Below are 16,513 nucleotides of genomic sequence, written 5' to 3' on the forward strand. Positions count from 1 at the left end.
CGCAGAGGCTATACAGAGGAACTTTGTCGCCACAGAAGGTGTTTTTCACTAAGTTAAATGCAGCAAAGTTAAATGATTTGTGTGGACATGAATTGGCCAGTTGTTCATTTAATTTTGAAAGACTACAAAACTGAAGTGAATGTAATTCAATTCAGTTAGTTATCTTATTCAACAAACACAGACAGTTTACGAGAGCTCCATTAAAGCTTTAATTTATTATCCTTGTAAACAGAATGTTATGCTGCTGAATTTATTGTAGCTAATCAATACTTTGATTAGATTGTAGCAACCTCAAGGTTTATATTAATAAAACAATATATTCCTCGAATTGTTTTATATTGTTTTTGATTCCGTACTTTTAACGAAGAACTTAAAATGAATTGAAAAAGATTGCAGGTATCGTATTCAACCCCCCCCCTTCTACGATACTTTGGGACTAACAGACCTCCAAGGCTTCCATCCACCAATCCCACGGCTCATCCTGATCACCCGTTTGTGTAACCTCCACGGGCATGCGCTCGAGAATGGCGGCATATCGTTCCTACAAATTCATTTAAAATAATTAACGATGCATTTAAAATCACATAAAAATACATATAAAATCACATATAAAAATACATTTAAAATCACATAAATACATATTAAATCACATATTAATGATGCATTTAAAATCACATAAAAATGCATATAAAATCACATATAAAAATGCATTTAAAATCACATAAATACATATAAAATCACATATTAATGATGCATTTAAAATCACATAAAAATGCATATAAAATCACATAAAAATGCATTTAAAATAACATTAAAATACATATAAAATCACATATTAAAGATGCATTTAAAATCACATAAAAATGCATATAAAATCACATAAAAATACATTTAAAATCACATTAAAAATATATAAAATCACATATTAAAGATGTATTTAAAATCACATAAAAATGCATATAAAATCACATAAAAAAATGCATTTAAAATCACATGAAAATATATATAAATTCACTTATTAAAGATGCATTTAAAATCACATAAAAATGCATATAAAAATACATTTAAAATCACATGAAAATACATATAAATTCACTTATTAAAGATGCATTTAAAATCACATAAAATGGTCATAAAAGCACATAAAAATTACCGCAATATGCATGGCGGCCGGTGTAGTGTAGACAGGATTTTCCGGATCGGATCCAACTTTCCTATGACATTTATCCCACACCTCGAGTCTCGTCGGCTTTTTCTTGTTTTTATTCGTCATTACCTTTCAAAATATTAAACAACTTATATTAGCACGTCCAAATAATTAGTTGATTATATTAAATATGGTGAACGTGTATGCATGTGTGTGATGGAATATAATAATATTACCTCCTAAACTTTATTGAATGAACTTGCACCGGCACTATGCAATCTTTCAAAAATGATTAGAATTGGATATTCATTTTCATTTTAAAAACCAAAGTTAGGCTGTTGATCAGTCACGCACTAACCCCGAATAAGGCTCCCAGCTTTGCTCTATATACTGGATCCAAGACACACATTGGCCTATTATGACCACGAATCTGGTCCGACCATGAATCTGGTCCATATTTAAAAATAATCCAATTCTGGAATCATAATATGATAAGCAACGTGAATCAATAGTTGAATCATAAACAACATTTATTTTTAAATCATAAGATAATCTGTAATTCCATGAAATAATAGGGAAATCAGAAAGGTTGGGTTTTAACCAAGGAAGGAATCAGGAAGCAGAAGACCCCAAAAGTTCAAGAGTTACAAGAGTTGGTCTTCTGTTACACAAGATATAAGGGTTGGTATGTTAAGCAATCTCGTATCGAGAATCAGTATGTGGTAGATATGTATTTGTGGAGTAATATCGTATAGATATGGTTTGTATCTGAGGATTCAACAAACGATGGTTTATGAAGAATCAGGCATATGGCTCAAGATCAATAAGATTCAGGGTTTGGGGTAAGTGCTTTAAAGTACTTGCAATATAGAATAGGAACGGTTTAGAATAGTTATAACATAATGAAAAGAGTTTACAATACTTGTAATATCATCAAGAAGAATAGGAACACTTACCTTTTCAATCCGCTTTTACTTTCCTAACATTTGTCAGTTGGTTCCCACTCGTTAATCACTTGCTTTCCCTTTCTACGTCTCGCTTCCTCTGTTAAACATCACATGTACTTTTCAATACTACTTCTCATCACATTATATTCGTTACAAGCTTCTAACTACCCTTCATTTTACCCAAATCTAACGTACGGATTGAAAGTTATGAATAAAATAGTCAAACAATACACGTACAATCATAGTACGCATCAATCAGATCATATATAACACATAGCACGTAAGATATTCAATTAAAATAATTATTCAAGGAAGATTCGGGGTTAAAATGATTTTCCAGGTATTTAGTATGAATTTTTGAACATTTTTCGAAATTTAAACGGGACTCCGAATCATTTTACAATTAAATAATAGGGTTCGAACACCCGAGTTTGACTTTAAAATAATTTTATAATAATTATCAAGCCTTGAAAATAATTTTAAATAATATTTTAAAACTCGAAACTATTTTCCAGAATTTTTAAATTAATTTTAAATAATAAAATCTAATTAAATAATCAATTAAAATTAATTAATAACTAATTTAATTAATTAATCAATTAATATTTAAATTAATTGATTAATTAAATAATTAATTATCAACTAAAAATAATTAATTAAATAATTAAGATTTATATTTGGAATTAAAAATAATTTTCAGAATTACAAATATGGATTTTTGGAATTTAAAATAAATAAAAACATTTTCTGAAAATAATTGTAAAAAAGGAAATATCGTTTTTGTAAATAACTAAAACAGGAATATAAATTTTGAATTTTGTGGAAAAAACAGGGATCGTTCTGTAAAATGGAGGAAAATTCGATAGTTAAACTGTAGTTTGTCATCGTCTTCTCCGACCGTCTTCTCTGGTGGCCGACCGCCATTAACGGCGGCCACCAAGCTTTTCCGAAAAGCAAATTTATGTCCAGAATTTTATGAAATCAATAGCATTTATTCATTGCAACGCTAAGAACTCAAATATGCAACCACAATTTTCAATACATTAACGAAACGGCCGGAATTGTTGCCTGAAAATTCCGCCGCCGTTTCGACCCATTTTCCGATCATCGCCTTCCTGACGTCGTCTGCTCTTCATATATACATCAATAAATTCTTCTTTTCACGATTTACAAACTTGTATAATCAATTTTAACTAATAATCCTTGAATCAAAAATTCCTAAATTTCGATTAAGAATATTCAAAGCTATAAACCCTAATTTTAAAATCCTAGAATCAAACATCAATTTGAACATGTTATTGAACTCCAAATTTGAAGTATAATATGCCAAAATGACCAGAAAAATATTATAGACGCGATAGAATCATCAAATCATATCAACAACATCAAGAACAAAAATTAATAATTTAATCCATAAGTAATTCAAATTAAAATAATTAATTCAGAAAAATACCTTTATTTCTGGGCAAAAACAGATGGTGGATTTAGAAAGAGGTTTTCGAGAGCTTCGTTTTGATATGTTGCACGCCCGAATCGGAGTTCGATAACGCCTTCGTTCGTACGATTGATTCTCAAGTTCATAGGTCTTCAAAATTCCATATAATCTTTCAAGTGTGAGGCCCTTATATTCTTGAGAATTCCTTAGTGAAACAGTCATAGGCTTCAATTCCTTTGGTAGAGACCTTAGAAATTTTAAGTTGGAATCCTTGACTTGGTACACTCTGCCATACAGCTTCAATCTATTCAACAATTTCTGAAATCTATTGAAAGTATCATTCAATGATTCTCCTTCTTCAGAATGAAAGTATTCATACTGTTGAATGAGAAGCTGCATTTTGTTTTCTCTAACTTGCTAGTACCTTCACAAATGAGTTGTACAGTATCCCATATTTCCTTAGCAGAGAGGCTGTTAATGACATTATCAAACATGTCTTTGTCTAGGCCATTAAACAGAATATTCATGGCCTTCTTGTCCTTGTGAACCTCTTCAATATCTTCAGGAGTCCATTTTGCTCTTGGCTTGGGAATAGACTGTCCAACTGCAACTGTGGCAGTAGCAGCTGTGGCCACTTTATGAGGGATGTGAGGACCATTCTCAATGCAGTTTATGTAGCTTTCAACTTGAGAGAGAAGATGTAGATGCATCTTCACTTTCCAGTGATGATAATTATCCCTTTCCAAGATTGGAATTTTCACTCCAATATCCTTCTTACTCATGATGTTAGTAGAATAGATCTTTACACTCTTTGTATGTCAAGAGCTTGCTCTGATACCAATTGTTATACCCAAGGAACTAACAATGAGATTTACAGAAGGGGGGTGAATGTAAATCTCAAAACTTTTTCATGTTTTGAGCAATTTCAAAGGCTAAGTGTATAATGAACAGATGTGTGTGAATTGCTTTAAGCAAGTACAGACAGATGTATATTCAAAAAACAAATATAAAGAACACAGAATCTTTTAAAACTTTTCTGGTGGATTTGTTGTTCCACCAGAGATGTGTATTTCAGAAAATCTGTGATACAAAGAATTGTACACAACTGCTTCCTAGTACAAACTAGATGATTTTCTCTCTGGATTTTTCTAAACAGCTCTTGAAAATTCACTTATAATTACTAGATGCAACTTGGTTTATATATCACCAAGTTTACAAGTGAAGACAAAGATAAAATACAATTATAAAGTAGTCCTTCACATGTTTCTTTTTCATTTCTCTATCCAATACAATCTAAGGTAATCTGTGAATCTTTGAATACTTCCTTGTTTGCACCAGAATGGAAATGCTGCTTTTTCTTGATTCCTCCAAGAGGCTACCACATTCCAATTGTCTCTATCAACCCATGTGCCTCTGTCAGCTTATGAATTATCTCTATCAACTGTTATGGAACTGAGCATCCATTGAAGCTTTCATCCATTGGTGGCTCTATCCGTTGATGCTTTAGTAGTTGAAGCTTTATCCATTGATGCACTCATCCGTTGATGGATGTTATCCGTTGAAGCTTTAGAGACAGCCGTTGAAGCTTTGTTTCTCATCCGTTGAAGGCCTTTAATTTATCAGTTGATACTACTTCATTTATACAAAATTACAAAGCATGAAATATTTACAATTAGCCCTCCTATTTACATATCCACTAGTAGTCAACATGACTTATAATTTCCTATAACTTCTAAGAATTATAACTCAAATACAAAGACTGAAATGTGCTACAATACTAAACTTATTTCTAAGTAAAGCTACTCCATTAATGGATAGACAAAGTGGTCTTATCCGTTGAGGCTACAAACACTAGTTTTCTACTTAAGTATTTTGTTTAACTTATCATCAAACTAATACACATATATTCGTAACAATCTCCCCCTATTTATGTCTACTAGAATTGTAGACATAAATTCAGGGTTAACTTGATGATAACAAAACACTTAACATATATATGAGTTAAAACTAAGTAGAAATTCCAAAGTGCTGCAAAAGTGTATGTACTGAGATAGAGTTGAAGATTTACAGTGTTTCCAAGGGTGCTCCTTTAGCCTGAGCAAATAATTGTCTTTTCCTTTGTTCCCTTGTTTTCTTCCCTAGCCTCCTGTCATTTTCCTCTACTTGGAGTTGGAGTTGTCTGTAGAATTCAGCTTCATCTGCATCACTGATATCCAACTTAGATTGCATGTCCTTGAGAGTTTCATTACTGGCAATCTTAAGTTGATCTTCAAGTCTGAAAAATCTTCTGACTCATTTATTGTCTCTGAACTTCATCAACCAATAAGGTGATTTATGAATTGTAGTTCCATGCTCTGGAATGAGTAATGTCCTAGGCAAGGAATTTGACTCCCACCAAGTCTTCCTTATGCTGGCAATCTTGTTGAGAATCTCAGTCTTGACAGTCCTAGTAAAACCAGTGTCCCTTTTTATAGCTGAGTAGACTCTAATCAAGGTAGAATAGCCCTCATTTAGAATTCTTTGAAGAGGCCAAGTCCTTTCCACACTTCCTTTATACTTAAACACTAGCCTTTCTGGTAGCTGTCTGTAGGCATTTATTCCCCTTACTTCCTCCAGCTCATCCAGGTAGAGTTCAATATCTGTACATTCTTTTATGTCACAAATGTGAACATAATCATCCTTTGAGGCTTGTGGTTTAGGCTTAGGTTTTTGTTTTTGAGTGAATTTCCTTGAGGTTGGGGGAGGTATGGATTTGGATTTTCTTTTATGTTCCTTTGGTGGTGGAGGAGTAGTTAAGAAGGTGGGCAATTTGATGGTGTCCCAGTCAATAGGTTCCTTTTTAGGGATGATTGGTTCACCATGGATATTTATATTGGGTTCAGCCACAACAGGTTCAGGAATAGAAGGTAGTGGTTTAGATTTAGATTGGGTTTCCTCAGTGTTATCTTCACTCTTCCTTTTTGCCTTGGCCTTCTTTCTGTTCCCCTTCTGCCATTCCTTTCTTTCCTCACTTCTTTCCTCCAAACTTTCACCAACCATATTCCCCATATCCATATTTATGTTTTCAGTATTGTTTCCTTCACTCTTGTCTTCAATCTCCTTCTTCTTTTCTTCAAGTTGACTTGACTTTAGCTGTTTTTCAAGCTTTGCTTGTGCTCTTTTGTCAGCCTCCAGCCTTTTAGCTTCTTTCTTTCCGTTGAGCAAAATTTAGAGGGTTCTTTGTAGAGTCCTTGTTGAATCTAGTGGTTGGCTTGAGTACCATGGGCTTCAGGTTCCTTGAAGAAGTTTCTCCAACCTTATTCCTCCTTACTGGCTTGTGCTCCATAATGATTGGCTCAACTTTTGTGCTATGTTTCACAGATAAAGATTTTGCAGTTGTAGAACCAAACACTTGTTGCATCCTTTCATCAATTCTCCTCCTTTGCTCTTTCACTTTCATCTCAGCTGCTGCTATCTGGATTAGGTCAATTCCATCAAGCTTTCCTTTGATTTGAAGTATTGGAGAAGTAGTGATGGCTGGAACTAGCACTTTTGATATTTAAATGTGTGTAGATGGCTCCCCTCCCCTTTTATTCTCCCCCTTTTTGTTATCATCAAGGAGAGGGGTCAAGACCTGTGCCTTAGCCAGTTGTATGAGAAGACTTGTCTGAGACTGTTGATTCTGAAGAATGATCACCATAGAGTTTTCAATAATTCGAACTCTTTGCTCTAAGTTGGCCATCTTCTTTTCAGCATCGGATTCTTTTCTCAGTCTCAGTAAAAGTTCTTGCATAGTACCAAAGGGCATAATTTCATCCAGCTTCTCTGTTGTGTAGGACTTCAAATCAGCTATGTCCTTTTTGAGTTCATCCACACTTAGATTTTGTCTTAATTGTTGTAGCTTCATCAGGTGTAGAGAGTCTAAGTGGGCCTGGAGAAGTGCCTTGGTACCAGTATTTGAAGTTTCCTGAATGGCCTTTTGGATAGCCATGACTTGTTTGACTAAGGAGATACTGAAATGCCCTGGTGTAGACTCCTTTGTCAATACCCATTCAGGTAACTCTGGAATAGAGCTTGGGCCTTCATCTCCCCCTAAGTTCATGCTTCCATCAAAAGAACCAAAGTCATCATCATTAGAATTTACTCCAAATTCTTCAAATGGCTCTCCAGCTATAGAAGGCATCATGTTGACAACAGCTTTATCCCTTTGTAGAGATTCTGAAGTATGTACTATATTTAAAGTCTTTTCTGCCTCCTCATTGCCCTGAGCAGCCAACAATTGATAGGCTGCCATAGGGTGAGTAAAAGTGTCAGCATCCAAGGAAATGTTATCAATTTCAGCTTTGTACTGTTGTTGAAATTGTCTTTTCTTTTCAGCATCATCCATAATTATTGACTCACTAGCAATGGCTGGTTACATCCTTATTTCTCCTGTACCTGCCTTTCTCTCATTTTCTCTCTTTTCTTGCATCAGGGGCTCCCCCTGGCTCACACTCCTCACACCCTCACCTTCACCTACTAAGGTGGTACTCCTCTCACTTTCTTTTGCCATGCTGGAAGAAATAGCATGGATATTTATACTCTCAAGCTCTCTTTTTGCCTGGGAGCAATGTGGCGCCCTCCAAACTCGGGTCAGAAGTTTGGGGTCCATAACACATTCATAAAATATAAACCTGTACATAAAATATTAATGTCAATGACCCTGTTTCACATAACCACGGATCGCAACAGGTTTAAGTATGAAAACAAGCCACAATCTTAACTTTTATTACAACGTACCAAGTCCCAACTAATTTAACTTACAATTGATAATAAAATCATTCTTACAATCTGACTATCTCTCTACGGCATGAAGCTTCAGCTATCTCGATTCAACTCATCTGGAACCTTAATCCGCACTTTGGACTGAGGAACTTCACTATCACCCATATTCTTTTCAACTGTAAAATATATAAAAGAATCGCAAGGGTGAGCTAACTAGCTCAGCAAGCATAATAGTGATAGCTGAAGTTAAACAATGATCAAATGAGATGATTCAAAGGAATCAAGTTTCTTTTTAACTCGTCATTAGAATTGGATACTCATTTTAAGTTTTAAAAACCAAGGTTAGGCTGCTGATCAGTCACGCACTAACCCCGAGCAAGCACACAGCACTGCTCTAGTTACTGGATCCAAGGCACACATTGGCCTAACTTGACCATTGGTATGGTCTGACCACGAATCTGGTCCACATATATAAAAACTATCCAATCCTAAAGTAGTTCAATATGATAACCATATGATTCAATAAAACAAGATCATATTCGTTGATGGTTAAACATTTGCATAAAAACGTAAGAAAACTCATGGATATCTCAAGGGTATGTACAAGAAACGGTTTTCAGTTTGTAAAAGCATCAGGTATTGGATCAGTAATGATTTTTCAAGATATAGTTATTCGATGTTATAAGGAATGGTTGGAGCATAGAAGTTTCTGTGTTTTCAAACAATTTTGTTCCAGTATTTGGTGGTTGGTAGTTAAACATTTGGGGTGTAGTATCATATCTGTGTGGTTTGGTATCTGAGGATCAACAAAGGATGGTTTACAAAGAATAAGGCTTACGGCTCAAGATCAAGAAATAATCAGGATTTAAGGGTAAACAGTTTAAAGCACTTGCATTATAAAACAGGAGTTATGTTTCATAATAGCAACATGTTATGAAACAGTTCGAAAACATTGGTAATATATCTTGAAGAAAAGTTCAGAAATACTTGCCTTACAAGGCTTTACAACTATCACTAATCAACTCTGAGCCAACTTTGCTGCTCAGGCTTTAACGTCCAACCACTAGATCCCATTGGATTCGATTTCGACACTTAGGTCTTCCTGTTGAAATTCTACTAAGCTCGTCGGCTGACCACTAGGTTATCTTTAGTCCATCGTCCACTTTCAGGTTCCCGACTATAACCTACAGGGTCGAAATACCCTACGTTAGACGTCTAGGTATGCTTGACATATCCTCTATATTAATTCTTATCCAATGATATTCAAACCCGACTCGTAATTATTCATATTAGAATAACACAGACAGCAATTAGAGTTCACATTCTCGAAAATCGGTTCAGTATTCATTTTCGGAAAATACCCATACTCTTTATTTTACAAAATCAGGGTTATTGATTTAGAAAAATATTTCATCACATCGTACAATCAAGTTTCATATAAAACACACACACATATATATATGGTCTCTCAACATCCCGATATTCATCGGATACGTTTCTGTATTTGCGTAATTTAGTTTTTTTTTTCGAAAATCGGACAGCGTTTCCTTTGTTTATCGGACTACCCGTCGAACACAATATCGGCGTCAAATTAATTTACAACAATTATAACGATAATCCAATCAAAATCCAAATGAACGAATCCCAATCACCGACATTATTTAATTAGTAATATTATTCGCATTTTATATTTTTATTCGTATTAGGATTCAGAATTAGATCATCACCGTCCACCGTCGACTCGCCGAGGCTCATCGTCGATGGCGGTAAAAATTTGTCGGTGCCCGATTAATTTCGGGTTTCCATACAAATTTTCACCGATTGATTACTAACAATTCCCGCATAACTTTATTATTTATCTCACGAAAGTCATCAAAATTCGATCCTGCAGAAAAGTATAATAAAAATTTATATAATAATTCTTCATTTACAAATCTGCAAAACAAATAGGGCCAACAGTAACGTCTATAAGCGCCGCACGCGCAAGGAACCGAAAGAAAATACAGGGCAGCTATATACGCAAACACGAGCCACGCACGACCAAAATCTCCTCGTCGGAACAGCGAGGGATAGCGGCGGCAACTGGGAATAATCGAGCACAGGCACACGCACCCAAGGACTGACACACACACACACAGCCATATCAACTATACATACACATACAAGAAAGACACCACCGAAAAAGCCATAGCCGGCCGGAACTCCGGCGGCGGCTTACCAGAGAAAAACGAAGGCAGCAAAACCTGGAAGAGAAGTCAGGATGGAGGGGGAATCACGGGGGAACAAGAAAATGAACCCAAAGAAAAGAGAAAAAAACTAAGTTCGCATATTCCTCACAGAGAGAGATCGAAACCGAGAGGAGATAGGGGTGAGACCACAGCGGTGGAAAGAAGGGGGCTTCCTGTTGGTTATTTTTGTTTCTTTTTTTTTTAAGTGCAACCTTCAACAGCTGCCACGTACCAGAAATAAAAGGACACGTTGCTTGATTCTGACTACAAGCCTACTTCCACCTCATTTTAATCTAATTAGCGGTACAATTTGCGAATGAATATATATCGAAATAATTCCAAGATAGACTTATAATTTTCTAAAGATCCCAAAACTAATGGAATAAAATTTTCATAATTTTTAAAACATCTTTGAAATGCAGTTTGTACCCGTATTTCACAATTAACGAACCGAGGTGCGTTTAAAACAAATTTAGAAAATCGCGAAAATAATCTTATAATATTATAAATATCCCAAAGTAAATAAAAACGTAAGTTTCATAATTTTAACATAATTTTTGAAATGTCACTTATACCCACTTTTATCAATAAAATGAAACAACGAGCGCGTGAAACTAATTCCGAAAATTTCCAAAATAATTTTAAAATTCTCAGAATATTCCAAACTTAAATAAATATGGGTTTCATAATTTTTGAAGAATTATAGAATTAAATATGGATTTTGCAAATAAAAGCATTCAGAAAATCATTTAAAGATAAATAATTGATAAAATATTAATTTCTCAATTTTATAAAATCCTAAAAATAATTATTATAATTATAAAATTATAAAAACAATTTTTAGAGACACTTCAAGTATTTGTACAAATAATTCTGCATTAAATCCACTTTAAAAGTGAAACAATTCAATACAATTCCTTATTTAATCACGCGAACAACCCGGTACATCATAAATCACTCATAGATAATAATCAAACAACACATAGTGGTAAAAACCAATACACGTTTTTGATTTAATAATTTCCATAATAACCACATATTTAAATAATTCAAAAATATACGAGTTGTTATAAGCAACCCAGCCTCTCACTCAAGTTTTCACTCCCTTCCCTCAGCCCTAGAAGTGATTGTACAGTAACCATGTCTTCTACACTTGGAATTAATTCAGTTGTTTGTGTAGAGACCATCAACGGATAAGGTCTATCCGTTGAAGTGGAAACTGATGTTATCAACAGATAACTGCTGTTAAGCTTATCCGTTGAAGAACAACCACTTGTCAATAGATGAGGGATATCCGTTGAAGAAGGAAAAGAAGTAGAAATTGAAAGTGACATAATTGTTGAATCTGTGTGGATTGATTTTAGATTAAGTGACACAGATTCTTCAACTAAGCCTGAAAGAATTGGCTGATGATCCAACAAATCACCTAAAAGATGATGATCACCAGTACTTGAGTGGGGCTCCTCCCTGAGTTGTAAAGAGGGAGAATCAGGAATTAATGTGAAAATCATGTCCACATCCAGAGAAGGTGATGGAGAATTTGGTGGTTGGTGTTTATCAATTTTGAGAGAATGGGGCTGTGACTCCACATTTGTTGGAGCCACATCAAGCTGAATTTATGAAGGCATAGATACAAGTGATTGTATCTGTGCAGTGAGTGCACCCAGTGATGAAACTAGGGTTTTGACCTTCTTTCTTCTTGTGAAGGCTTTTACAGGTGAGTGTATGGCTTCAGTGTCCCTCCCTCTTTTGTTCAGTGTCCCTGGTTGGGGACTATTTTCAATAGCTACACCCTTTTGGGAGGGTGCAACTAGGGATGAGTTTGAGTCCTTTTCAACCACCACAGTCTTTTGAGAAACTGTGGCTTGGCCAGCTTAGGTACCACTCACCTCTCCTACCTTATTCTGGGGATTTTCTTGATATTCACCCCTCCCCTCACCACTAACACCTTGTTCACTCTCCTCAGGTTTATGGTAGTTGTTACAACTGTTGTCTTTTGAGAGACAACAGAGGTGGCTTTCTTTGACTTGGGTTTTAAAGTTTTAGGTTTGGTGGCCTTGGTAGGAATCTGTTGGGGCATTGACACAAATCCCATGGCCACACTGAAAGGCAAAGAAATAATGGGGTTGGAAGTAGTAGGAGTTGAAGAATATTTACCTCACTTACCTGAGGTGCATCCATTATTGGTAAGTATACCAATGGCACCTTACTGTTGAGGTCAATCCTTAAAAGGTCTGCAAGGACCCTTTTCTCTTGTACCCAGCACTTGAGCTTATTACTCTCATTATTTATGACCAAATCTTCAGCAACATGGTTAGCCAATAACATAAAGAATCTAGCATAATAGATGTTATGAGCTCTATTAGCCTTGTTACCTAACCTGGTACCCAATTCTAGCATAACATAGTTGCTAAAATTATAGTACCTATCAGAAACTAGCATATAGAGCATATTAACAAGAGCTGAAGTTATTGCATCAAAATTACTAATTTTCCCAGAAAAAACCTTGATAAAGGCATCACTGAGAAAACTCCACTCCTTCCTAAGGCCTTTTCTCTTAATACTACCTAAACTAGTAGAATCAAGGGAATAGCCTATGGAATCTAACATGCTAGATACATCATTGTCGGTGTGTGTTGTCATGGCATTGTTTTTAGATAATTTAAAACATGACTGTATATCATCAGAGTTAATACAGTAATCCTTACCTTTGAGAGAGAAGGAGATGGTCATATCAGTGGAGTTGAACTCAACAGTTGTCCAAATCTCCTCAACTACCTCACAGTAAATCATTAGGGCCTCCAGCATTGCATAGCTCAGTTTGCAGTTCTTGATGAAATCCATCATCTTATGATAATCTGAGTGGGCTTCATTCTTTTCCACCAAAGCTATGAAATTGTTCTTCTCATAGACAAACCCAAATTGGGACATTATCTTTACTACTGGTGCCATTGTTATGGGTAGAAGTTGCAGAGAAAAGTTGAGAGTTTTGGGAGAGAAAGAGAGTAAAAGCTTTTAAAAATTCAAGAAAGCATAAAGTGAAAATAAGAAGTCAAAAGGGCTTTTATACTTTCTCAAATTAAAACATAAAGAAAATGATTAAACAATATTTTTTAAGTAAATTACAGCCGTTTAAGAATTAAAGAAAAACTATATGTATTCTAAAAACTGCCTTTAATACATATACATACAACTGTATATATGTATCAACGGTTAAGAAAATAAAATCAACGGCTGTGATCCACTTGAATTGACTGATGTGACACTTCAACGGATAAGGTAAACTGTCATCTGTTGAAGAATAACACTGTTTTATCCATCGAAGGACAAAATTTCCAGAAATGTATTTGTCTTTCAACGGATAATGGACATCCGTTGATGGAACAACTTTGGCTTTCAAAGAATAGAGAATATCCATTAATAGAATAAACTTAACTTAAATCCAACTTTGTTCTTGCAACAAATTCATTTCAGGCTGCATAACAAATTACAATTATGACATGAATTTAAGAATAATTAAGCATACCTGGCTCAGTTACCAATCTTGTGAATGTTGATTCATCAAGTGACTTGGTAAATATGTCTGCAATTTGTTTTTCACTTGGAACAAAATGAAGTTCCACTGTACCATTCATCACATGTTCCCTTATGAAGTGGTACTTGATGTCAATGTGCTTGGTTCTTGAATGCTGCACTGGATTTTCAGTAATGGCAATGGCACTTGTGTTGTCATAGAATATTGGAATTTTGTCAACATTTAGCCCATAGTCAAATAGTTGATTCCTCATCCACAATATCTGTATATAGCAACTACCAGCAGCAATGTACTCAGCTTCTGCTGTTGATGTAGAAACAGAGTTCTGCTTCTTACTGAACCATGACACAAGCTTATTCCCTAGAAATTGACAGGTGCCAGTTGTACTTTTCCTGTCTATTTTGCAACCTGCATAATCTGCATCTGAGTAGCCAATTAGATCAAAACCAGACTCTCTAGGGTACCAAATTCCTAGATTTTGAGTCCCTTTGAGATATCTGAAAATTCTTTTAATGGCAACTAAGTGAGATTCTCTAGGATCAGCTTGAAATCTAGCAAGAAAACATGTAGCAAACATTATATCAGGTCTATTAGCAGTTAAATATAGAAGTGAACCAACCATGCCTCTATAGCTTGTAATGTCCACAGACTTTTCAGTCTTGTTTAATTCAAGCTTAGTGGTAGTGGCCATGGGAGTTTTTGCAGATGAACATTCCATTAAGTCAAACTTCTTTAAAAGATCATAAATATATTTAGTTTGACTAATGAAAATTCCACCACTAACTTGCTTAACTTGTAAACCAAGAAAATAAGTTAGCTCTCCCATCATGCTCATTTTATATTTACTTTGCATTAAATTAGCAAACTTTTTATAAAGTTTATCATCTGTAGAACCAAATATAATATCATCTACATAAATTTGAACAAGTATTGTAGAGCCATTAACATTTCTAAAGAAAAGAGTTTTGTCAACAGTACCTCTAGTGAAGTGATTATCTAGAAGAAATTTTGACAAAGTTTCATACCAGGCTCTAGGTGCTTGTTTTAGTACATAGAGTGCTTTCAACTGATAATACACATGGTCTGGAAAATTTGGATCTTCAAACCCTGAAGGTTGACTCACATAGACTTCTTCCTCCAATTCTCCATTTAGAAATGCACTCTTGACATCCATTTGGTAGACTTTGAAATTGGCATGGGCTGCATAGGCTAGAAAAATTCTGATGGCTTCAAGTCTTGCAACAGGAGCAAATGTCTCATCAAAATTTATTCCCTCTTGTTGAGAGTAGCCCTTGGCAACCAATCTAGCTTTATTCCTTATAACAATGCCATTTTCATCCATCTTGTTTCTGAACACCCATTTTGTGTCAATAGAACTCTTGTTCTTTGGCTTGGGTACCAACTTTCATACTTTGTTCCTCTTAAATTGGTTTAGCTCCTCTTGCATTGCTAAAATCCAATCTAGGTCCAATAGAGCTTCTTCCACTTTTTTAGGTTCCTCCTTTGATAGAAAACTATTGTACAGACATTCATCTTGAGTAGCCCTTCTAGTTTGCACTTTAGATGTTGCATCACCAATGATCAGTTCAAAGGGATGACTCTTGGTCCATTTCCTTTGAGGTGGTAGATTAGTTCTAGATGAGGTGACCTCAGTATTGTCATGATGTGAGATAGAGTGTTGATTAGTTGAGACTCCCCCTGAGTTGTTGGTTCTTTGCAGGGAACTAGGAGTTCTATCAACTGATGATCTAATTTGATTATCCATTGATGAACTATGATCAACGGATGCTTCATTATGTACTTCAACGGATGATGCACTTTGTCTTTCAACGGATGCTGCATTACTTCTGTCAACGGATGCTGAGTTATGACTTTCAACTGATACAGCATTTTGTGCATTATCCAAAGGCAAATTTTGAATCCTTTTTGAAATGTCTTCTCCATCATTCTCATCTTCACTGTCATCATAATATATTTCAATGTTGCCAAATTTGAGTCCTTCATGGTGACCCTCATCTGTTAGTTCATCAATCTTTTTATCATCAAACACAACATGCACAGATTCCATAACAATGTTGGTTCTTAGATTGTAGACCCTATATGATTTTCCAGCAGAATAACCAACAAATATCCCTTCATCAGCCTTTGCATCAAACTTGGCTTTGTGGTCAGGTTGATTCCTTAGAATGTAGCATTTGCAACCAAAGACATGAAGGAAGTTTAGAGTTGGTTTTCTTCTCTTGAACAGTTGATAGGGAGTCATGCCTTTTGCCTGATTAATTAAAGAAATATTCTGAGTGTAACATGCACAGTTAACAGCCTCAGCCCAAAAATATGTTGGGAGTTTTGACTCTTCAAGCATTGTTCTTGCAGCTTCAATTAGTGATATGTTCTTTCTTTCCACCACACCATTTTGTTGTGGAGTCCTTGGAGCTGAGAACTCATGCATGATCCCATTTTCTTCACAGAACAACCTCA

The sequence above is a fragment of the Apium graveolens genome, chromosome 4, assembly GCF_009905375.1.
Source record: "Apium graveolens cultivar Ventura chromosome 4, ASM990537v1, whole genome shotgun sequence".
In the NCBI taxonomy this organism is placed as follows: Eukaryota; Viridiplantae; Streptophyta; class Magnoliopsida; order Apiales; family Apiaceae; genus Apium; species Apium graveolens.